The sequence below is a fragment of the Panthera onca genome, chromosome B1 (assembly GCF_046562875.1).
Source record: "Panthera onca isolate mPanOnc1 chromosome B1, mPanOnc1 haplotype 2, whole genome shotgun sequence".
NCBI classification, from domain to species: domain Eukaryota; kingdom Metazoa; phylum Chordata; class Mammalia; order Carnivora; family Felidae; genus Panthera; species Panthera onca.
This window is the reverse complement of record NC_138342.1, coordinates 18036035-18061603: the sequence shown is the minus strand read 5'-3', so window position 1 is coordinate 18061603 and position 25569 is coordinate 18036035. Positions and strand designations below refer to the sequence as shown.

The following is a 25569-nucleotide window of genomic DNA, read 5'->3' as shown; positions in this document are numbered from 1 at the left end:
TATGTATTGGAAATATTTTCTCCCAGTTCAGGGTTTGCCTTTTTATTTTCTTAATAGTGTCTTTCAAAGAGCAAAAGTTTGGGGTGCCTGGGTGGCTTATCGATTAAGCATCCAACTCTTGATATCGGCTCAGATCATGATCTCATAATCATGAAATTGAGCCCCACGTGGATCCCCTCATGGAGCACCCCATGGGGCTCAGTGTTAGGCTCTGTATCAGGTTCCATGCCCAGCATGGAGCCTGCTTGAGATTCGCTCTCTGCCTCTCCCGCACACATACACATGCACTCTCTTAGATAGATAGATAGATAGATAGATAGATAGATAGATAGCACAAGGTTTAAATTCTTATGAAGTCAAATTTATCCCATATTTTTCCTTCTATCTTTCATGATTTTTGTGACCTAACTCAGTATTTTATCTATCCCACTACCGTGGGATCATCGACTGTGATTTTAGCTTTAGAACTTTGTATTTAATGTCTCATTTCAAGTAAACTTTTGTGTATGGTGTGTGATAAAAGTTGTGTTTTATTTATTCCATTATACATATCCAGTTATTCTGGCACCATTGAGAAGATTGTTCTTTCCCCTTAATTACTTGGCACTTAATTGAAAATTATTTGACCATATGACTGTGTGGACCTATTTCTGAACTCTCCATTCTATTCCATTAGTCTATTTTTACATCTTAATGTCAAAACCCCTATCTTGATTACTGTAGAATTATAGTAAATCTTCACATCAGAAATGTAAGTCTTGTGACATTGTTGTTTTTCCAAGGCTTTTTTTTTTTTTCGCGATTCCAACTCCTTTTCTTTTCCATCATCTTTAGTATCAACTTGCCCATTTCTACAAAGAGGTCTGGAATTGCACTGAAACTCAAGGTCAAATTGAGAGAATTGTCATCTTAACAGTACTCACTCTTCCAACTCCTGAATGTAGTATCTCTCTCAAATTACTTGAGTCTTCCTTATTTTTCCCCAGTAATGCTTTTCAATTGCAGAAATCTGGCAGAAGTTTACTAAATTTATGTTCAGGTTTCATGTTTTGGGATCCTATTCAACCTAGTAATTTAAAAATTTATATTTCCAAATGATCATTGCTAGTATTTGAAAATACAACTGAATTTTTTTTTGTCTCATGACCTTATATCCTCCCAATTTGCTAAACTCCCTTGTTAAATGCATGCCCAAGTCTTATATGATTTTAGATACCTTTGTAAATGATATTTATATCTCTACTTCCAATTGTCCTCTATTAATATAAATGTAACATTGGTTTTTATAAATAACCTTGTATCCTGAGAACTTGCTAAATTCGCTTACTAGTTCTAGAAGTTTTGGGTAGATTCCTTAGGAATTTGTACCTACAACCTACCCGCTTTATGATCATGACATGAAGATTATAGTTCTTTTCTGATTTATATATATTTTGCTTATGTTTCTTGCCTTGTTTCACAGACTAATTCTTACAGTTCAAAACTGAATTGAAATATTAAGGGTGGATATTCTTATCTTATTCCTAATCTTTTAAAAAAATTTTTTGTTTGTTTATTTTTGAGAGACAGAGAGAGACAGAGCACAACCAGGGGAGGGGCAGAGAGAGAGGGAGACACAGAATCCGAAGCAGGCTCCAGGCTCTGAGCTGTCAGCACAGAGCCCCATGTGGGGCTCAAACCCATGAGCCCTGAGATCATGACCTGAGATGAAGTCAGATGCTCAACTGACTGAGCCACCCAGGCACCCCCTTATTCCCAATCTTAAGATTTTTATAAATGTGTTTCCTTTCACCATTAAAAATGTCAGTAGGTTTTGTTATAGATGCCTTCCATCAGGCTAAGGAACTTCATTTCTATTCCAAATTAGCTGAGATATTTTTCTTACATGATGGTATGAATTTTGTCAAAAAAATATTTTTTAATTTTTTTTTAATGTTTATTTATTTTTGAGAGAGAAAGAAACAAAATGCAAGTAGGGGAGGGGAAGAGAGTGAGGGAGACACAGAATCCAAAGCAGGTTCCTGGCTCTGAGCTGTCAGCACAGAGCCCAAAATGGGACTCAAACTCACAAATCAGGAGATCATGACCTGAGCCAAAGTCAGATACTTAACCAACTGAGCCACCAGGCGCCCCTCAAAAATTTTTTTCTACATCTAAAAACACTTTAGTTTTTCTCTTTATTTTGTTAATATAACTAATTAAATTGATTGATTTTTAGATGTTAATATTAAATCAACCATACATTCTTGGCTCACACTATATTATACTTTCATATATTGCTAGACTTAATTTGCTAATATCTTGTTGAGGATTTTCTTGTCTTTGCTCATATTGGATGTTGGCATGTAGTTTTATTTTATTACTATTTTTTGTACATAAATATATATATATATACATGTATATATTTATTTATTTATTTATTTTTATTTTATTTTATTTATTTTATTTTTTTTTAGGGAGGCCTAGGTGGCTCAGTCAATTAAGTGTTCAACTCTTGGTTTCGACTCAGGTCATGATCTTGCAGTTTCATGAGTTCGAGCCCTACGAGGCTCTGTGCTGGCAGAGTGGAGCCTGTTTGGGATTCTCTCTCTCTGTCTCTCTTGCTTCCACTCGTTCTCTCTTGAAATTGTGAGATCATGAACTGAGCCAAAACCAAGAGTCAGATGCTTAACTGACTGAGCCACCCAGGCATCCCAGTTTTCTTTCTTGTAATCATTTTGTGTGGTTTTGGTATCATGGTAATGCTGATTTCATGAAATAAGTTAGGAAGTATTCTCTTCTCCTCCTCCCTAAAAGGTTTTCTATAAGATTGGAATTATTTATTTCCTAAATGTTTGATGGCATTGTGTGAAGGAATCTGTCTCTGTAGATTATTTTGTGGAAAGGTATTAATAATAAATTTAGTTTATTTAATTGATATGGGGCCATCCTATGTTCTATTTCTTCTTAAATAAGTTTTGGTAACATGTATTCAAGGAATTTATCCATTTGTTTTGGTTGCTCAATTTATTGGCATGAGATTATTCATAATACTCCTTTATTTTCATTTCAATGTCTATATTCTTATATTACTGTTTTGTGTTATCTTTTTTTTTCTTGATTTAGCCAGAGGTCTTCTTATCTAGCCAGAGATTTATCAATTTATTAGGTTTTTATCCCTAAAGAACTAAGCTTGGTTTCATTGGGTTTTTAATTTGTTTTAATTATTTTTTACTTATTTTATATATGTGTTTTCTTCTCCTTAGTTTTGGTTTAATTTGTTCTTCTTTTCCTAGGCTATTATGGTGGATATTTAAATTATTGATTTTTAAGGTTTTCCTACTTTACTAATAGTTATACATGTTATTGTGAGAACTATATTAACTATATCCTACACAAAAAAATTTAAGTTTATTTATTTATTTTGAGAGATAGAGAGCCAGAGAGAGAGACAGAATCCCAAGCAGGTTCTGTGCCATCAACACAGAACTCGACGTGGAGGTTGAACTCACAAACCATGGGACCATGACCCAAGCTGAGATGAAGAGTCAGATGCCCAACTGACTGAGCCACCCAGGTGCCCCATCCCACAAATTTTGATATGCTTTTTTTTCCTTTTTCATTCCATTCTAATTTCTTTTGTGATTTATTCTTTGACCCATTGGTTGAATTTCCATATATTTGGGGATTTTATAGATCTCTTCTATTTTTGTCCTCTAATTGAATTTTGTTAAAGTTAGAGAAGATATTATGTATAAACTATTTTTACTCACACTTCTGACACCAAATGTGTGTGGGGGTTTTCCCACACCAATCAATTCTCCAACTGACACCAATAGGATATCCTACAATTCAATTCAATTGTGATGCTAACTACCCAGAATTAACACAAACCCCACAAATAAAGGGTTCAGTCCCACAAGACTGTCACACTTCACTTACCTATCATAAGTCCTAGGTTCCTATACTTATAACTGGTCATCTATAAATCAGAGGTTCCCATAATCCCTCCTTAGGTTCAATAATTTTCTGTAACGGCCTAGAGAAATACTTTATTTGTTATTAATAATTTATTATACAGGATACAACTCAAGAAGAGCCACATGAAAGAGATGAATAAAGCAAGATATGGGGAAAGATGCATGAAGTTTCCATGCCCTCTCCAGCTGCACTTACACCCAGCACCCGAGTGTGTTCCCCAGCCGGAAGCTTTCCAAATGCCAACATTTAGATATTATTGTGGAGGTTTCATTATGCAGATATATTAATTAAATCATTGGCCATTGGCAATGAACTCAATCTCCTGACCCTCTGCTCTCCCCAAAGGTTGGAGTGTGAAGCTGAACATTCTAACCCTCCAACCATGTCTTGGTACTTTTGGTAACCAGCCCCCATCCTGAAGCTATCTAGGGACCCCCAGCCACCAGTCATCTCATTAACATATAAAAGACACTATCATTCTGGAAATTCCAAGAGTCTTAGAAGTTATGTACCAGGAACAGGAACAAAGATTAAACATATATTTCCAATTTATTACAATATATGATTTCAACTCATTAAAATGTATTGACAACACAGGCAACAAAAGCAAAAACAAACAAGTAGGACTACATCAAACCAAAAAGCTTCTGCACAGCAAAAGAAATGATCAACAAATGGGGCACCTGGGTGACTCAGTTGGTTAAACATCTGACTTCAGCTCAGGTCATGATCTCACAGTCTGTGACTTCAAGACCCACATCAGGCTTTCTGTTGTCAGTGCAGAGCCTACTTTGGATCCTATGTCTGCTTTCTCTCTGCCCCCCCCTCTTTTGCACATTTTAGCTCTCTCACTCAAAAATAAACATTTTTTTAAATAATAAAATAAAATAAAATAATGATCAACAAATGACAAAGCAACCTGTGGAATGTGACAAAATATTTGCAAATCATATATCTGAACTCATACAACTCAATAGAAAAAATAATAATAATCTGATTAAAAATGGGCAAAAGACCTAAATAGACATTTTTCCAAAGAAGGCATACAAATGGCCAACAGTATATGAAAAGATGCTCAACATCACTAATCATCAGGGAAATGAAAATCAGAATCACAGTGAGATATCACCTCACATCTATTAGAATGGCTACTATGAAAAGATAAGAAATAACAAGTGCTGGCAAGGATGTGGAGAAAAGAAAACCCTGTGCACTGTTGGTGGGATTGTAAATTCATACAGCCACCATGGAAAAAAAGTGTAGAGCTTCCTAAAAAATTACAAATAAAACTACCCTATGATCCAGCAATCCCACATCTAGATATATATCCAAATGAAATGAAATCACTTTCTCTATGTGATCTCATTTATACACGGAATCTAATAAAAGCTAAACTAATAGAAAGAAAGGAAATTGGTGATGGCCAAGGGCAGTGGGTGGGGTTAGGGAAATGGGTGAAGGTGGTCAAAAGGTACCAACTTCCAGTTATAAGAGGAATACGTTCTGGGAATCAAATGTACAGCATGGTGACTTTAACGATATTGTGTTGTATACCTGATAGTTTCTAAGAGAGCAGATGTTAAAAGTTCTCACTATACACACACACACCGAAAGTAATTATGTGGGTGATAGATGTGGTAACTAACATTACTGTGTAAGTCGTTTGATAATAGGTACCTATATCAAATCATCACATTGTACACCTTAAGATTACACAATGTTATATGTCAATTATACATCTACAAGCTCAGAGGAAATGTGGTGACATTTATTTTATGTACTAGTTTGTGACCCCTTTTAGTGAATGCTTTGTGTGGATTTAAAAGCAATTTGTGTTCTGATTTTTTGGATGAAGCCTTCCACAAATGTCCGTTAGGTGAATTTGAGTAATAGTTGCTAATAGTTTAGGTCTTCTGTATCCTTACCAATTGTGACTACTTGATCTCACTCTAATGGGAGAGGATAATGGAAACCGCCAGCTATAATTGTGGATTTTTTTTGTTTTTCTTTTAAGTTCTAACAGATTTTGCTATATGTCCTTTAAACTCTGTTATTGTTATATAATCATAGATGATTTTTGTGTTTTAAGATGGAAGAACCCCTTATTATCATGATAAACAGTCAGCCTTTATCCCTGGCAATATTCCTTCATCTGAAGTCTATTTTATGTGATACTAACATAGCTGTTCCTACTTTCTCATCTCACTGTCTGCGTGCCAATATTTTTTTCATCCTTTTCCTTTAAATGTATCTACATTCTTATATATAAATTGAGTTTTTATCACCATCAGGCAATTAGATTATGCTTTTTAATCTAGTTTGACAATCTCTTTTAATTATATAACTTTTTTTCAAATTTTTATTGAAGTTCTGGTTAGTTAACAAATAGTGTAATCTTGGTTTCAGGGTAGAATTTAGTGATTCATCACTTACATATTATACCCAGCACTCATCATAACAAGTGCCCTCCTTAAAACCCATCACCCATTTAGCCCATCCGCAACCCATCTACCTCCATCACCCTCAAGTTGTTCTCTATCATTACGATAGATGGTTTGTTTCCCTCTCTCTTATTTTTCCCTTTCCATAAGTTCATCTGTTTTGTTTCTTAAATTTCACATGAATGAAATCATATGGTATTTGTCTTTCTCTGACTGACTTATTTTGCATAGCATAATACACTCTAGCTCCATCCATGTCATTGCAAATGGCAATACTTCATTCTTTTAGGTGGCTGAGTCATATTCCATTTTACATATATATGTGTATATATATGTATATATGTATATATATATATGTACCTATATATACACATATGTATGTATATATACATGTGTATATATGTATATATACATGTGTCTATATACATGTGTATATATGTATATATACATGTGTCTATATGTATATATACATGTATCTATATGTATATATACGTGTATCTATATGTATATATATACATGTATATATATGTGTGTGTGTGTGTGTGTATGTACCTATATATATATGTATATATATATATATAGGTACATATATATATATATACATATATATATACACATATATGTACCGTATCTTTTTTATCCATTCATCAGTCAGTGGACATTTTGGCTCTTTCCATAGTTTGTTATTTTTGATAATGCTGCTATAAACATCAGGGTACATATACTCCTTCAAATCTGTTTTTTTGTACCCTTTGGGTAAATACCAAGTAGTACAATTGCTGGGTCATAAGGTAGTTCTATTTTTACCTTTTTGGGGAAACTTCATACTGTTTTTAAGAGTGGCTGCACCAGTTTGCATTTCCACCTACTGTGTAAGAGGGCTCCCCTTTCTCCACATCCTTGCCAACATCTGTTGTTTCCTGTGTTATTAATTTTTAGCATTCTGACAGGTGTGATGTGGTATCTCATCATGGTTTTGGTTTATATTTACCTGATGATGAGTGATGTTGAGCATCTTTCCATGTGTCTGTTAGCCATCTGGGTGTCTTCTTAGGAAAAATGTCTATTCATGTTTTCCTCCCCTTTCTTAACTGGATTATTTGTTCTTTGGGTGTTGAGTTTGATAAGTTCTTTATAGATTTTGGATACTAACTTTTTATCAGATATGTAATTTGCAAATACCTTCTCCCATTCTGTAGGCTGAATTTTAGTTTTGTTGACTGTTTCCTTCACTGTGCGGAAGCTTTCTTGAAAAAGCAAAAGCTTAGATTCCCAGTAGTTCATTTTTGTTTTTGTTTCCCTTGCCTCCAGCAATGCATCTAGTAAGAAGTTGCTGCAGCTGAGGTCAAAGAGGTTGCTGCCTGTGTTCTCCTCTAGGATTTTGATGGTTTCCTATCTCACATTTAGGTCTTTCATCCATTTTGAATTTATTTTTGTGTAAAGTGGTCCAATTTCATTCTTCTGAATGTTGCTGTCCAGTTTTTCCAACACCACTTGTTGAAGAGACTGTCTTTTTTTCAATTGGATATTCTTTCCTGCTTTGCCAAAGATTAGTTCGCCATATGTTTGTGAGTCCATTTCTGGGTTTTCTATTCTGTTCCATTGATCTATGTGTTTTTGTGCCAGTACCATGCTGTGTTGATGATTACAGCTTTGTAATATAGCTCGAATCGTAGAACCATGATGGCTCCAGCTTTGCTTTGCTTTTTCAGGATTGTTTTGTCTATTCAGGATCTTTTCTGGCTCCACAGAAATTTTAGGATTGTTTTTCTAGCTCTGTGAAGATACTGGTATTATTTTGATAGAGATTGCATTAAATAAGTAGATTCCTTTGGTTAGTATATACATTTTAACAATGTTTTTCTTCCAATCCACGAGCATGGAATGTTTGTCCATTTCCTTGTGTTCTTTTCAATCTCCATCATAAGTGTTCTGTAATTTTCAGAGTACAGATTTTTTTTACCTCTTTGGTTAGGTTTAGTCCTAGGTATCTTACTGTTTTTGGTGCAGTTGCAAATGGGAACGATTCCTTGATTTCTTTTTCTGCTGCTTCATTATTGGTGTATAGAAATGTAACAGATTTCTGTATGTTGATTTTATATCCTCTGACTTTGCTGAATTCATGTATTAGTTCTAGCAATTTTTCGGTGGAGTCTTTCAAGTATTCTAAATAAAGTATCACGTCATCTGCAAATGGTGAAAGTTTGACTTCTTCCTTGCCAATTTGGATGCCTTTTATTTCTTTTTGTGGTGTGATTGCTAGGGCTAAGACCTCCAGTACTGTGTTAAATAGTAATGATGAGAATGGACATTCCTCTCTTGTTCCTGACTGTAGAGGAAAAGCTCTCAGTTTTTCCCCATTGAGGATATTAGCTCTGAGCCTTTCATATAGGGCTTTTATGTTGTTGAGGTATGTTCCATCTATATCTACTTTGTTGAGGGTTTTTTTTTTTTTTAATCAAGAATAGATGCCATATTCCATCAAATGCTTTTTCTGCATCCATTGAGAGAATCATATGGCTCTTATCCTTTCCTTTATTGGATTAAAGTTGATTGATTTGCCAATATTGAACCACCCCTGCAGTGCAGGAATAAATCCCACTTGATTGTAGTGAATAATTCTTTTAATGTACTTTTGGATCCGATTTGTTAACACCTTCTTGAGAATTTTTCCATTCCTGGTCCTCAGATATACTGGCCAATAATTCTCCTTTTTAGTGGGGTCTTTGTCCGATTTTGGAATTAAGGTAATGCTAGCCTTGTAGAATTAATTTGAAAGTTTTCTTTCCACTTCTATTTTTTTCGAAAAGTTTGAGACGAATAGGTATTAATTCTTCTTTAAATGTCTTATAGAATTCCCCTGGGAAGCCATCTGGCCCAGGACTTTTGTTTGCTGGGAGGTTTTTGATTGCTGATTCAATTTCTTTGCTGGTTGTGGGTCTGTTCCAATCTTCTATTGGTTCCTGTTTCCATTTTGATAGTTTGTATGTTTCTAACAATTTGTTCATTTCTTCCAGATAACCTAGTTTGTTGGCATATAATTTTTTATAGTATTCTATTATAATTGTTTGTATTTCTTTGGTGTTAGTTGTGATTTCTCCTCTTTCATTTGTGCTTTTATTTATTTAGCTCTTTTCCTTTTTTAATAAGTATGGCTGGGGGTTTACAATTTCATTAATTTTTTTCAGGGAACCAGCTTTAGTTTCATTGATCTATTCTACTGGGATTTTGTTTGTTCTTATTTCTATATTGTTTCTTTCTTTTTTTTAAAGTTTATTTCTTTTGAGAGAGACAGAGATAGTGTGAGTGGGGGAGGGGCAGAGAGAGGAGACAGAGAATCCCAAGCAGGCTCCATACTGCCAGCACATAGTCCAATGTGGGACTCGAACCCACAAAACCATGAGATCATGACCTGAGCTGAAACCAAGAGTCAGACGCTTAACTGGCTGAGCCACCCAGGTCCCCGTATATTGTTTATTTTTGTTCTAATCTTTATTATTTCCCTTCTTCTACTAGCTTTAGGCTTTCTTTTCTATTACTCTTCTAGCTCCTTTAGGTATAAGGTTAGATTGTGTATCTGAGACTTTTCTTGCTTCTTGAATAGGCCTGTGTTACAATAAACTTCCCTCTTAGGACTGCCTTTGGGGCATCCCAAAAGTTCTGCACTGTTGTGTTTTCATTTTCATGTGCCTGTATGTATTCTTTTATTTCTTCTTTAATGTCCTGGTTAACCCATTCATTCTTTAGTAGGATGTTCTTTAACCTCCATGTATTTGTGGTCTTTCCAAATTTTTTCTTGTGGTTGACTTCAAGTTTTATAGTGTTGTGGTCTGAAAATATGCATGTTGTGGGGCACCTGAGGGGCCCAGTCAGTTGAGTGTCCGACTTCAGCTCAGGTCATGTGGTTCATGGGTTCGAGCCCTGCATTGGGCTCTATGCTGACAGCTCAGAGCCTGAGGCCTGCTTTGGATTCTGTGTCTCCTTCTCTCTCTGCCCCTCCCCCACTTGTGTTCTGTCTCACTCTGTCTCTCAAAAATAAATAAATGTAAAAAAAAATTTTTTTAAAGAAAATATGCATGTTGTGATCTCAGTCTTTTTGCACTTATTGAAGGCTTATTGTGTGATCTTATACATGTGATCTATTCTGGAGAATGTTCCATGTGCACTGGAGAAGAACATGCATTCTGCTGCTTTAGGATAAATGTTCTGAATATATCTGTTAAGTTCATCTGGTCCAGTGTGTCATTCAAAGCCATTGTTTCCTTGTTGATTTTCTGCTTAGATGATCTGTCCATTGAGGTAAGTGGGTTGTTAAAGTCCCCTAATATTACTGTATCATTATCAATCAGTTCCTTTATGTTTCTTATTAATTGATTTATATATCTGAGGGCTCCAATTTGGGGACATTATTTATAATTGTTAGATCTTTGTGAAGTATAGATCTCTTAATTATGATACAGTGCCCTTCCTCATCTCTTCTTATAGTCTTTAGTTTAAAATCTAGTTTGTCTGATATATGTATGGTGACTCTGTCTTTCTTTTGATGCCCATTGGCATGATAGATGCTTTTTCCATCCCCTCACTTTCAATCTGCAAGTGTCTTTAGGTCTGAAATGAGTCTCTTATAGACAGCATATAGATGGATCTTGTTTTACCCATTCCGATCCCCTATATCTTTTACTGAAGCATTTAGTCCCTTTACATTCAGAGTGATTATGGACAGATATGAATTTAGTGCCATTGTGTTGCTTGCACAGTTGGTGTTACTGGTGATGTTCTCTGGTCCTTTCTAGTCTTTGTTGCTTTTGGTCTTTTTTTCCCCAGTGGAAGAGTCCCCTTTAATATTTTTTGCAGGGCTGTTTAGTGATCACAAACTCCTTTAGCTTTTGTTTGTGAGGGAAACTCTTTATCTATCCCTCCTTCTATTCTAAATGACTGCCTTGCTAGAAAAATTATTCTTGTCTGCATATTTTCCCCATTCAGCACATTGAATATATCATGCCATTCCTTTGTGGTCTGCCAAGTTTCTGTGGATAGATCTTCTCTGAATCTGACCTGTCTTCCCTTGTAGGTTAAGGGCTTTTTTCCCCATGCTGCTTTCAGGGTGCTTTCCTTGTCTGTATATTTTGTGAATTTGACTATGATATGTCTTGGTGACAGCTAGCTTTTGTTGAATTTAATGGGAGTTTTCTGTGTTGCTTGGATTTTGATGTCTGTTTCCTTCCCCAAATTAGGGAAGTTTTTAGCTATAATTTGTTCAAATAAACTTTCTGCCCCTTTTTCTCTCTTCTTCTTCTGAGACTCCTAAGATATGAATGTTTTTATGCTTTAAGGAGTTGTTGAGTTCTCTCAGTCTCAATTTGTGATCCAATACCTTTCTTTCTCTATTCTTTTAGCCTTATTATTTTCCATAATTTTATCTTCTATATCACTGATTCGTTCTTCTGCTTCATCCATCCTTGTCATTGCATCTCAGATACATCATTTTTTATTTTGACATGAGTAATTTTTAGTTCTTTTATCTCTGCAGTAAGGGATTCTCTAGTGTCTTCTATACTTCTCTCAGGCCCAGCTAGTACCCTTAAAATTCTTGTTTTAAATTCTGGTTCAGGCATTTTATTTATATCTGTATTAATTAAATTCCTGGACATTACTTCTTCCAGTTCTTTTTCTTGTCATTTTGTCTAAGTCACTATTTTTTGAGTGATTGTTAGGAAAGTTTGTTATATTCCTGCTTCCAAGAGTAATGCCTGTATTAAGAAGTCCACTGGGGCACCTGGGTGGCTTAGTCAGTTAAGTGTCCAACCCTTGGTTTCAGCTCAGGTCATGATCTCACAGTTCATGTGATCCAGCCTGTGTCAGGCTCTGTGCTGGGCTTGGAGTCTGCTTAAGATTCTCTCTCTCTTCCTCTTCCCCTGCCCCTCCCCTGCTTGCATGCATGTGCTCTCTCTCTTTCCCTCAAAAAATAGAATAGAATAGAATAGAACAGAATAGAATAGAGTAGAATAGAATAGAAAGAAGAGGTCCAAAAGAAAAAACGAAGAGAAAAAAACCAGGTCATATACTGTTTGGGCCTGGTGCTTAAGGAAGTGTTTCACAGTGTGCACTCTGCTGATGTGTTTTGACTGCTCCTTCCCTCAGGTCAGTCTTCTGCAGTTTCTCCTTGCCTACAGTAGGGAGTATTTGGACCTTGTCCATTGTATGGCAAGTTTTAACTAGGTGTATTTTGGTCTGCTTGTTAAAAGAAGCTAGATAAAAAAGAAAAGAAGGAGACGAAGAAGAAGAAAAAAGAAGCAGCAGCAGCTAGATCTTATGTCCCTTAGAGCTGAAGTTTTGCAGCACTCTATGATCAGTAGACTTGGTGCTTGTGAGGGGTTTGTGCTGGTCCTCTGAGAGAGGGGCCTGCTGCACGGATTCTCAGATGAATACTTGCCCTCATGGAACCGCACCTGCAGGGCTCAAGGTGGTGGGGCTTGGTGTAAGTGGCTTTGGCATCTACTGTGTGGTACTGTTTTGCTCCCTGAAGTCAGTGATGATGGATTGGGGGGAAAATGACTTTGCTCCATTGTCTCATTCTTGGAGCAGGGAATAAGTACCTGCCATTCTAGAAGAAGCAAGCAATCACCCCTTCTGTGCTCCCAGCTTCAGTCAGATCCCCGCCTTCACCTGTCTGTGTCTGCGCTATCTTCCTGCCAGGCAACACAGTACCTGTGCTTTATCTCAGGTACGTGGCTGGGTTTCAAAACTCCAAATTTTAGGGACCTATATGGCATGGACCCACACTGATCCTCTGGGGGAGGGTCTTATTGCACTGTGGCTGGCGTGAGTTTGTCCCAGAAAACAGTTGCAGGACTACACGGTGGTTCAGAATTAATGCTAAAGCACAGCAAAAAGCCAGGACCAAAGTTTGCAGCCTTCAGCCAGGGTCTTTGTTCCTATGCTAGTGAATAGGGCAGCACGTTCATGCCACCAATTCTTTTGTCCCCAGAGTGGCCATGCCACCTCTCCCAAATGGACTCCAACAAGGGAACGTCTCCCTGTGCCACCCAGGGTATCCTCAGACCATGCTGCCCACACCTGGGTCTCTGTCCTCCTTCCCCATTGGAGCACCGCTAAACCCACCAAGCACTGCCCTGGCAATGGCTTGGACTTGTAAAACTTCAGACTTTGTGCTCCACTGCTTATACAAACTTGCGGTACTCAGCCCTTCTCCTTTTCCCAGTCAATGGTTTTAGGGAAGAGTTTTTCTTGTGCAATCCCCTGCATGTGACTTCACTCTCTCTCTTTCTTGCTCCTCCCTCATAATCAGGGCTCCCTCCCTTCCGCAACACCTGCAATTCTTAAATCCCCCAAAACCACTCTCTGCAACTCCTCCAGCAAGAAGCACTAATTTCTACTCCTTCTCTTCTTACCTACAAGAAATTTTAAAAAAAGAAGAAATTAATATCATAGTCTACAAGATATATTGCACTGAAAATTTGACTCAAATGTAAGCTTAAAAAATTGTAATAAAGTTCATAACCCTATTAGTGCCTTGAGTTATTGCCTTAAAGCCTCAAATTTTATTTTTCTAAAAATCTGTGAGGTGTAAGGGATATTTTCAGAAACAACCTTACTTTATGTATAATTTTTTAAATGTATGTATTGTACACCTCTTCACTTTACCCATTGTTTTGAAAATTAGTTATTTATACATTCCCAAAATGTGCATGCCCTAAGGGCTGAGCTTAGCCCTCTGATCTTTGTGAACCTCTGAAAATGTCATTTTCAATAGAGATTTTCTTTTAAATAAATATATGATTTCTATAATGAACAAGTAGTGCCAATTGCCAAAAAAAAATGACAAGGAAAAAGCAACTCTTAATGTATCTATTAAAAGGAAAGCTTGAAGAAAAAAAAAGGAAAGCTTAGGAATATATTATTCTGAAGTCATTTAAATTGCTAGTAACTAAAATTCTAAAATTAAGTAAATTTACATAGTCTAACACCACTTTTATTTCTTAAAAGAGTTATATAAGGAAATTGACTCTTTGGAGAATGTCATGCTTTGGACAATTATTTAAATTAATGTTCCATAAATCACAATTAATCTTATTTAGCAGATTAGCTCATATAATTAGTTTACATATACATGATTAGAACAATAAAATGCTCTCAGTTATGTAATTGTTTATAATTAAAATGTTAATTTACTGCTCAATTTTTAAATTTCCAAACAAAATGTCTGATAAATTTGTTTATCAGGGTGGGAGAGAAGAAGATAATGCATTTCAGTAAATGTCAGTATGGTTGAATGTGTAAATCTTGGAAGTAGATATAAAGGATTTGACTCCTTTTTGACAGCATCCTAAAAGTGAAAAAGGAAAACACACACACACACACACACACACACACACCACATCATCTCAAAAGCCTTATCCGTGCAGAACACAGACTTATTAGAGTTTTGCTTGAATCTGACTTTAAAATCTATGGTAATTCTGTATCATTTGTCTCTGACAATCATATCACCAGGAAAGAATTAATCTATCAGAGTTACTGTCTCTTCCTCTTCTTTCCCTCTTCTATATGCCATTCTTATCCTTTCTCCTTCTCTCCTTCCACCTTTCCACTTTCTTTTTGTCCTTTTTTCCTTTTTTTCTCCTAATGCCAAAAAAAGCTTACTTAATTAAACCACAGGTCCTAATACCTGATGTCCTAGAATTCCATAATTAAAGGCTTCTCTTTCATGGAAAAATAGATAGAAATATCTGCCCCAGCCACAGAAGGAAATAATGGGTTGGGAGTGTATGGTAGTTGTAATCCAGGCTGTTTCTAGAACCAAACAAGAAAATTCAAATACGTAAAAATTAGTCAGACTTCAACTTTATTTCATGAATAAGAATTAATACTGAAAATATAGAGATGTCATTTTCAAGTTTATTATTTTAAGACCGTCTTTAAGGCTTTCCAGGAAGGCTTTAAAAACAATTTTACTCAATTCTCAGAAGGTAGCTCTTATAGATTCAGTTGTGTCCCCCCAAAATTTATATGTTGAAGTGCTCACCCACAGTACCTCAGAATGTGACCTTATTTGAGGATATTATATTATTGCATGTATACTAAATGTCCAGAATAGGCAAATCTATACATGGAATGTGGATTAGTGGTTGCCAAGGGCCGAGGTGGGTGGTGGGGAAGTGGGGTGATGCTACTATACAGGGGATTTCTTTTTGGGAGGATGAAAATGTTCTAGAATTGACTGTGATGACGGTTGCACAACTCTGATTATAATAAAGCCCATTTAGTTTTGCACTTTAAATGAATGAATTGCATGGTATGCAAATTACATTTCAATAAAGCTGTTAAAAATAAAGGCTACACTTTAAAAACATTTACAATTGACTTGTCCCATTACAAGAACTGCATTGCAGAGAAGAAGGATTATTGCTCTCACTAGATCCATCTCCTAGCTTCTCACCACATCAAAATTATAAATGTTTATTTATAGCTAGTGTATATCCAAGACCTTCTTCAAGATTTGTCATGTAGTGTGCTAACCACACTGTGTCACTGAAGGAGGAGAAATGAGACACCATGACGCTCATCAAGGGAGGGAAAGTTAATCTTCTCATCAAAAACAATCAAACCTCCAAAGAGTTATTTTAACATACATTTGAAATCGTCCTGGGGAGTAAAATACTAAGAATCTTTTTGTTATTTGAGATTTTTAATTTTTTTTTTTTTGACATTTTTAACTTAAAATATTTGACTTTTGACTTATGGGGTGCCTGGATGGCTCAGTCGGTTAAGCATCCAACTGTTGATTTCGGCTTAGGTCATGATATCACAGTTCGTGGGATGGAGCCCCTGCACTGACATCACAGGGCCTGCTTGGGATTCTCTCTTTCCCTCACTCTCTGCCCCTCTCCCACTCATGTGCATGTGCACTCTCTCTCAAAATAAACAAACATTAAAAAAAATAAAATAAAATACTTGACTTGTAATTCTGTTGTTTATAAAAGAACTAATAACCCTGCCAGTCTCCCCTCTAGAAATGTACAAATCCACATATAGTCTTTTTTCCCCACAATAGATTCTTTAACTACAGACATGTCTTTCCGAGGATTATCGTTTCTCACCAACGTGTTCAATTTAACTTAAAGAAATCAGGCATGGTGAGAAGGAGTAGGAGAGAGTATTTCTGTAGAGACCAGCATACTACAAGTGTAAGCAAGATAAAGACATGTTATGAAATCCATAGTGGTTTTCTAGTGTGTATAGTAGTTCTGAGATTCTTTGTGCTATGTCAACATGCAGGTCTTTGAAATTTTGAGTAACCACAGGGCATCCTTTCTTCTGCGCTAGAGCTGTGTGCTGCACAGAGGTGAAAACACAATGAATTCTCTTCCAGCGCTGCCCTCAGGTCCAGGCAGTAAAGGCCCTTGCCCTTGGCCTCATGGTTTAGAAGGTCACAGTAAATCACAAAACACTCCAACTCCCAATGGCATTAAAGAGCACGTGGGCTTCTGTGTCTTTTAGGACCAGATGCTAAACAACCTCTCTTGTGAATAACGCTATTCAGGGCCTAGGATGCTTTTCCATCTCTCTTCTTTTGTGTCCTTGGTGGTTGGGATAGAGTTGAAAATTGTGATTATAAAGCTAAAGATGTTGAAGACAGACAATGCTTCAGAGTGTAGGAAGGATTTCCTCTAAGAGTGCCAACAAATTAATCTATCAGATCCTTCCTCTCAACATAAATGCCATACATACTTGCATAAGAAAGTATCATTTCCTATCAATGTTCCAAACTGTGCTTCAGGAAGTACTTACGAATTAATTAGCATAGTATTTGCAACAATGCACATGGCAATTGATGGACATTTTGTAATACTAATTAATATTACTTAACTCTGCATTACATAATTTAAGACATAATATGTGTGAAGCTTGACAATCTTTATATTAGCGATTTGATAGACAATGAATTCAAGGATGGGAATAGTTTTATTTTTGTGCATGTATTTAATATGACAATTATATTTTAAAAATGAATAAATTTCAACTTTAATAATTTTGAGTGAAAATGTTGAAGTTTATTGTTATTTGTAGTTTTGAATCATCTACAATAGAAACAACTTTTTGAAAACTTGGGAAACTTATTTTAATTCTTTGACATTTTCTATTTATTTGTATGAAAATATATTGAAATGTATTCACTTTGAATACACTAGAATTGTTTAATCACTTATATAATTGCTATTAATAGAACATAACTCAAGGGAAAATATTATAATAACATAATTATTGATATTGCTGAAATGGAAGCAAGAAAAATAAATTTAATGGAATAAATACATAGTAATTTATGAAGTTTTATTTTATCAGTCCTCCAAACAGCATTATTCCATCAACTCAAGACCCAGACATATATAATTAATGCTTAAATTGAGTTGTTCTCACTATTTTGCTAACATTCATATAAAAACCATAGTTTTGCACATATTTTTGAGTTTATTGTACATATGTATTTGTCAGGGTAGGCAATTAGAACATGTTTTACACAATAGTTTGTTGCCTTGATTTATAACCTTTAAATATTTAGACGTATGGTAAATAGACCTGCATTTGCACTTCTGCTTCAGGACTACACAAGTATTAGCGGCAAGACGGTTCCCTCATAACTTTGGGGATCTTACAGGTCATGTTTTGTTTGCACCCTGTTTTGATGGTGGTGGCAACATAATCTGCCTTGTTTTCCATGGCTCTCTTACACAGAGCAGATTTGCGGTGAGATTTATATATCCACAGTCATGGTCTGCTGCACCATACGGTTCTGGGGGTTCATAGGGACCAGCCAGCCAGTGCAAGGCAGGTGTATCTCTGGAATTCTTTTATATAGACCATGGCTGAAGTCCAGTACTGACCAATCCACATTCACACTGAAAATGAACTTGGAATGACGATCCATTTTTGACAGTAACAGCAAGTTGCCCACCAGGTGTCAAAGGGACACAATAGAAATATGAGCTGGAACCAGTGAGTCCCATCTTGTGGTGGTTTCATATGATCTGAGCCCTACAGTCCTTTGAATTATAACTGCCATGTTAAGTTCACCAAGTTAGTTGAAAGTGCTTCAAGACTCTCCAACCTGCTTTGTTACAAAGTCACTGTATTAGTTTCCTGTGGCTACTGTAATAAATTAGCAACAAATAGTGGCCTACAATAGAAATTTATTCTTTCACAATTCTGGAGGCCAAAAGTCAGAAATCAGTTTCAATGAGCCAAAACCAAAGTGTCCACAGGGACATTCTTTCTCCAGTGGCTGAAAGCGAAACTCCATTATTGTTCCTTCCATTTTCTGGTAGCTGCCTGTAAGCTTTGGCTTATGACCAGATCACTTCTGGCTAGGCCAGCTGATTCCCTGTCTGCCCTGTCTTCACACAGCCTTATCTTCTGTGGGTAGTAAAATCTCCCTCTGCTTCACTCTTATAGGGATACATGTGTTTACATTTAAGGTCCACTGAATGACCCAGAATTCTTTCCCCACTTCAAGATTCTTAACATAATCACTTCTGCAAAGATTCTGCCATATAAAGTAACATATACAGGCTCTAAGGATTAGGCTCTGATATATTTAGGGGGACTATTTTTTAATCGAGACAGGTACACAGTCATTTTAATATCATAGTTTTTTAATCCTACTTTTTCAGAGTTCACCATAATGAACCTAATTCTTTTAGCTATTTCATTGCTAAGAATTACTTGTAAGATTTTACCTAAAATCATAAGTCTAAATGTATTTCTTAAATGCACATTTCAAATTCATAAGAGCTATGAATATAATAAGCCACTACTACACATTATAGCATATGAAATTTCAAACATTCCCATTTTCTTAATAAAAACTGTTAACACAAGGCTCTGATTCTCTTATATGTTTTAACACTTAATTTAAAAATTTTCCAGACTTAAAATTTTAAGTCTTAAGGTTGAGAGTAACCATCCTAATTAACTGATGTTGTCACTATTAATGATTTAACAGTGCTCTTTTGGGGGACTACCCTTACAATGTTAATTATTCATGCCCTGGATTATCATACCAAAGTTTGCAGTACATAAATCCAAGTAATCCTCTAAATCAGTATTATCTTTACCCAGTAATATGTGGTAGGTACGTGTGTGTGTGTGCGCGCGCGCACGTGGTTTTTTTTTAACGTGTGTTTTTTCTTTAAGTAATCTCTATGCACCCAACAAGGGGCTCAAACTCAGGACTCCAAGATCAAGAGTCATTCACTCCACTGACTGAGCCAGCCAGGGGCCCCATATGTGGTAGTTTTAAAAATATATCCACAAAGTCTTTGATTCTCCTTCCTTTAAAACCTGAAGCTTAATTTCCTTCCCCTTGAGTGAGGCTGGACTTAGAGCCTCACTCTTACTTCAAAAATTAGGTCATAAGAGGCATGTGGCTTTTTACCTGTTCTGTCTTGGATCACTCACTCTGGAGGATGTTAACTGACATGCTGAAATGACTCTCAAGCAGCACCAGGGACAGAGTGACATGGCCAGGAACTCAGGCCTCTTGCCACCAGCCAGTGAAGAAGAGGCATCCAGCCAAGTGCTCCTTGAGAGAGGAGCTGTCTCCAAAGTGGATCCTTTAGCCCCGAGCCCCTGTCAAACATGCAGATGACCCTCGATTGGGCTGACACCTTGACAACGGTTTTGTGAGAGACTGTGAGCTAGAACCACCCAGCTAAGTTGCTCCCAGATTTCTGGCTCTCAGAAACTGGGAGATAGCATATGTTTGTCATCTTTAGCCTTAAGGTATGGGGTTCTTTGTTAAGCAACTATAAATAATTCATATAACTAGAAGCAATCTCCACATCTTTCTGGATACCCCCTGCATCTTAGAATTGCATATAATTAACAGTGAACAATTCATTGTAAATGTAGGCTGGTGAGACTTTGCCTCAAACATTATTTGACTCAGGATCAAACTGTAAGATTTTATGGATATATATATATATATATATATATACACACACATATATATACGTATATATATATATATATACACATACATATATATGAATATATAAGAATATATATATATTCTTATTTTAATTACAAATAAACCAAATGTAGAATTCAGAAGCCACTGGATATGTACAAATATTATGTGCATCTTATACAAATGCGTTTTTGATGATTAAGAATGTTTTAAAATATTAACCACAGTACCTCAAAATAAAATACAATTGAACTTTTAAAAACTGGAAATTATGAGAGATATTACACAATTATACCATACTGCTGGGCTGAACTGTGACCCACTAAAATTTATAGGTTGAAGCCCTAACTCCCAATACATCAGAATTTGTACAGTAAAACCTTGGATCACAAGTAACTTGTTCTGCAAGCGTTCTGCAAGACGAGCAAACATTTCTAATAAATTTTAACTTGATAAAGGAGCGAAGTCTTGTAATGCGAGTGGTACCTGACACTGAACGTCACATGATCGCAACTGAGCCAATGGTTCATGAAATTCGATTTGATATGCAAGTGCTTTGGATTACAAGCATGTTTCCGGAACAAATTATGCTCACAAACCAAGGTTTTACTGTATTTGGAGATAGGGCCTTTAAAGATGTAATTAAGGTTAATACAGTCGTATGGGTGGGCCCTAATCCAATCTGACTGGTGTTCTTATATGAAGAAGAAATTTAGACACACACATGAGGCACCAGGGATATGTGTGTGCACAGAAAAAAGGGGACACACAGAGAAGGCCTTCATCCGCAAGCCAAGGAGAAAGGCAGCGAGAGAAGCCTACCCTGCTGACACCCTTGATCTTGCACATCTAGCTTCCACAACTGGGAGAAAGTTCTGTTGTTTAAGCCCCTCAGCTTAGTTTGTTATGGCAGCCAGAGCAATCATATACCTTTCCAAGAAAGGTCAAGGGAACTTCCCCATGCATTCTTTTCCAGATCACCCAGGTCTTGCTCAAATTAATAGACAGTATTAACTTTAGGGCAATATTTTAAAATGTTGCATGAAACCAAATACACAATACCCCAAAATACACATCCCATTTTGTAATAACTGTTCTTGCCACCATGGAAACAATAAAATTGCCAATTTTTAAAATCAGATTTTGAAATATCCTGGGGTGCCTGGGTGGATCAGTCGGTTTAGCGACTGACTGTGGCTCAGGTCATGATCTCATAATTCGTGAGTTTGAGCCCCATGTCGGGCTCTGTGCTGACAGCTCAGAGTCTGGAAACTGTTTTGGATTCTGTGTCCCTCTCTCTCTGACCCTCCCCAGCTTACACTCTGTCTCTCTCTTTCTCTCCCTCTCAAAAATAAACATTAAAAAAACAATTAAATATAAAATAAAACATTTATCTTTGGAATGCCTCAATTTGAAGTACTTGTTGTGAGGAAGAAGATTCTAAAATGAGTCTTTCAAGTAAAAAGAAAGTTTGTTCAGGGCACCTGGGTGGCTCAGTTGGTTAAGGGTTAAGCGTCCAACTTTGGCTCAGGTCATGATTTCTCAGGTTCATGAGTTCGAACTCCACATCGGTCTCTCTGCTGTCAGCTTCAGAGCCTGCTTTAGATCCTCTCTCCCCTTCACTCTCTGCCCCTTCCCCACTCGCACACACACACGCTCTCTCTTTCTCTCTCAAAAATAAATAAACATAAAAAAATAAAGTTTAAAAAAAAAGGAGGAAAGTTTGTTTGATCCAACTCTCCGTTTTTACTCACCTTCTGTTATCTTCATTCTAAAATCTGAGCTTTTGCTATCATACAAGATTTTTTTTCTTTTCTTTCATTGTGGTAAAATACACATAACATAATACATACCACCTTAACCTAGACAAGAATTTAAAATGTCTTTTTTTTCTGGGATCATTTTATGACTCTTTTATCAATTAATTGGTCCATGGTTTGTTGTTAGCCACTGAAAGCTGTATTTGTCATGTTTGAGTTTGAAATTCAGCGAGAAAAATAGAATGTTGTTTCAAAAAAACAGTTTGTTTTCTATACTTTTTTAGTATCATACAGAAACATTATGGTCCTTACCATGTGTACATTCATTCTATATTCTGGGCTTATCTCACATCCCAGTTTTTGTTTCACATATAGAGAGTATCTCAATTTTTTAACACATCAAAGCCAGAAAGTTTTTGTTTGTTTGTTTGTTTTAAGTTTATTTCTTTATTTTTGAGTTGGGGGAGGGGCAGAGAGAGAGGGAGTGAGAAAAAATCCCAAGCAGGCTCTATGCTGTCTGTGCTGGGCCGGACACAGGGCTTGATCTCATGAAGTGTGCCTTGACCTGAGCCAAAATCAAGATTGAGACTCTTAACTGACTGAGCCACTCCGCTACCCCTATTTGGTTGGTTTTATGCTTTTGTTTTTTAGGCGCAGTGTACCCAAGAACTCCCACCCCCTTTAAGATTTGCCTTGTGACCAGAATAGGAGGTGGCCTCATGACCCTCAAGAAAGTTGAGATATTGTGGCATTCAGCAAGGAATAGAGAAAGTAGGACTTATTGTCTTGAGTTGAGAAACAGCAAAAGGCCATTTGATGTCATATATCGAAATTTTTTTTTATTGTTTATTCATTTTTTGAGAGACAGAGACAGAGCGTGAGTGGGGGAGAGGCAGAAAGAGGGAGAGATATAGAATCCAAAGCAGGCTCCAGTCTCTGAGCTGTCAGCATGGAGCCTGACGTGGGGCTCGAACTCATGAACCGTGAGATCCTGACCTGAGCCAAAGTCAGATGCTTAACTGACTGAGCAACCCAGGTACCCTGGTGTCATATATTTAGATGAGTTTATAATACTTATCAAGTAAAACTTTCAGGATCATAAAAGAGGTTACAGTATTTGCCCACTGAAATAAAACATTGATGATCTAGGAGTTGCATGATTGTCCAAGAAGCAAATACTTAAGGATCTCTTTGTTCTTCAAGATTTCTAAATTTTAGAATATGGGACACCAAGTTTTGTTGATTATACCGAGCAGCTGATTTCCTCTTGAGCATTGCCTGTTAAATTTTACTTTCCCACGTAAATTGTAAGACACTTAAAAGTCTTTGAACCTAGGGGCACCTAGGTGGCTCAGTCGGTTGAACGTCCAACTTCAGTTCAGGTCATGATCTCACGGTTCATGGGCCTGAGTCCCCCATCGGGCCCTGTGCTGACAGCTCGGAGTCTGGAGCCTGCTTTGGATTCTGTGTGTGTGTCTCCCTCTCTCTCTGCCCCTTCCTCACTGATGCTCTGTCTCTTTCTGTCTCTCACAAATAAGTAAACATTTAAAAAAAAATTTTTTTTTTTTTAAGTCTTTGAACCTAAAGGTTTCCAACAAGGAAAAGTAAAACCCACAAATGCGAAAGGACTCAAACAATGGATAAGTTAACTCTGATCCATGTGATACATCGGGTACTTCTATACAACATTAAATAGTTTTATGAAAAGTCTCAGGCTCTGAGAGTTAAAAAATAATCTGGCTTTCCTCTTGAGGAGTCCAGCTCCTGGTTTAAAAAACTAATGTGGGATTTTTCAGTCCTTATCGCAGCCAATCACAAAGACCCTAAGTGGCAGGCCTCACAAGGGAAAGCCGCCCTCCCCATGCCGGACTTGACGCAGAGTCGGTACATTGCAATCTCTGAAGGGACTTGCAGTCAAGGTCCCAGGCTCCCCTGGCTGGTCAGGCTCTTACATCTCTATCTGCATTCCTAGCTCAAGCTTCTGTGTTCCTAGGTGTCTTTATCTGAGGCCTTGGGCTGAGGGCCTCTTCAGGCGCCTCTGCCAAATCCTTCTTATTGGGCAAAGGGACAAACCTTGAAGATATTCTTTCCCTTTATCAGTATTCAATATTCCCACCCCACCCCACTCCACCCCCCATGCCGCCCCCTGGCGTCTGTAAAAATACCACACACTTTTGTCCGGGGTTCCATCAACAGTGAGACAACCCCATACCACAGTGACCTAGCAGATCCTGGGCCAGTAGGCCATTTTGTGGGGGAAAATTGAAGAGCAGGAGTTGGCACTTTGTCTGGTTGTAGCCTTTTACATGATCTCAGTAAATGATTAAAAACTTAACTCTTTCGTTTTTGGCTTGTCGCTTTGGTCAGTTACTCTGATACGTAGCCTCTCAGCTCTCTTTTCCACAGCTCAGTTGAGCTCCTGATACCACCCCGCCCCACCCCCACCCCCGTTAATGCATCCAGGTCATCTAACATAACAAGCAATATAACTAGTTCACCTCTGACATCCCCTACCCTTGGGTTCGTCAAGGTGAGTCTTCCTAACAAGGCAGAATGGATCCTGAGCAAGAGTACGATGGGCAAATCTGACTACATGGTCTACAGAGTTAAGACTTACTAATGTGGCTTTATTATTTATTGAAATGTATGGATCAAACACATTTGTATTCAAATATAAATACCAAAACCTATTTTTCATAGTCAAAGAATCTTACTCTGCCACACATGAAAATGGATATATCAGAATGTTTTCGGTTTCAAGAAAGAGAAAACTGAACACAAAGTGACTAACATAAGAAGAATTTACTAGCTACTCTAAATGACAGACCAAGACATAGGGCAGGCTTTAGGCATGGTTTGGTACAATGTAACTGGTCTGTGTCTCAGTCTTGCTTTCAATTTTTCACCCCTTTCTTTCTTTGTGTGCCCTTCTTATCCGTAAGTAGGTTCTGTGAATAAAACACAATGGCTTCAAGAGTTCTAGACTTCACATCTGTGGGTCATCCTATCTGAAGCAAAAGAAGGTCTTGGCTGTCTCAAAATTCCCTCTCTCTGATTAGGCCAACTCTTAAACCAATCATGGTGGTTAGAGGAGTTTATTGTTCCAACTGGCTTGGTCCAGGTCAGATGCTGTATTCTTTAAGCTGATGGCTGGAGTTACATCCTCCTAAAACCACATGATATCCCAAATAGAAGTCAGAGTCTATTGAGAAGAGGAGAATGGGTACTGGGGAGTTACGAAAAGATGGCAAATAAATTGCGCAATACAGAATGGACTGTACCTTTTTTATTTGGTCTAGAATATAACATACAAACAACAAATTTTGTCACTACTCCTAGCTTGCTTACTTAGTACAACATTTTGCACAAAAAATTGCTTTGCCATCAAATTATAAAACACATCATCACTGTAATCACT

The 25569-nt window shown here is 37.0% G+C and overlaps 1 protein-coding gene across 2 annotated transcripts in view; it reads left to right on the top strand.

The window, feature by feature from the left end:
• The window catches only part of LOC144616199 (uncharacterized), an 89609-nt gene that overhangs the window by 33833 nt on the left and 30207 nt on the right, over window positions 1-25569 (top strand). The gene's annotated exons all lie outside the window — the stretch shown is intronic.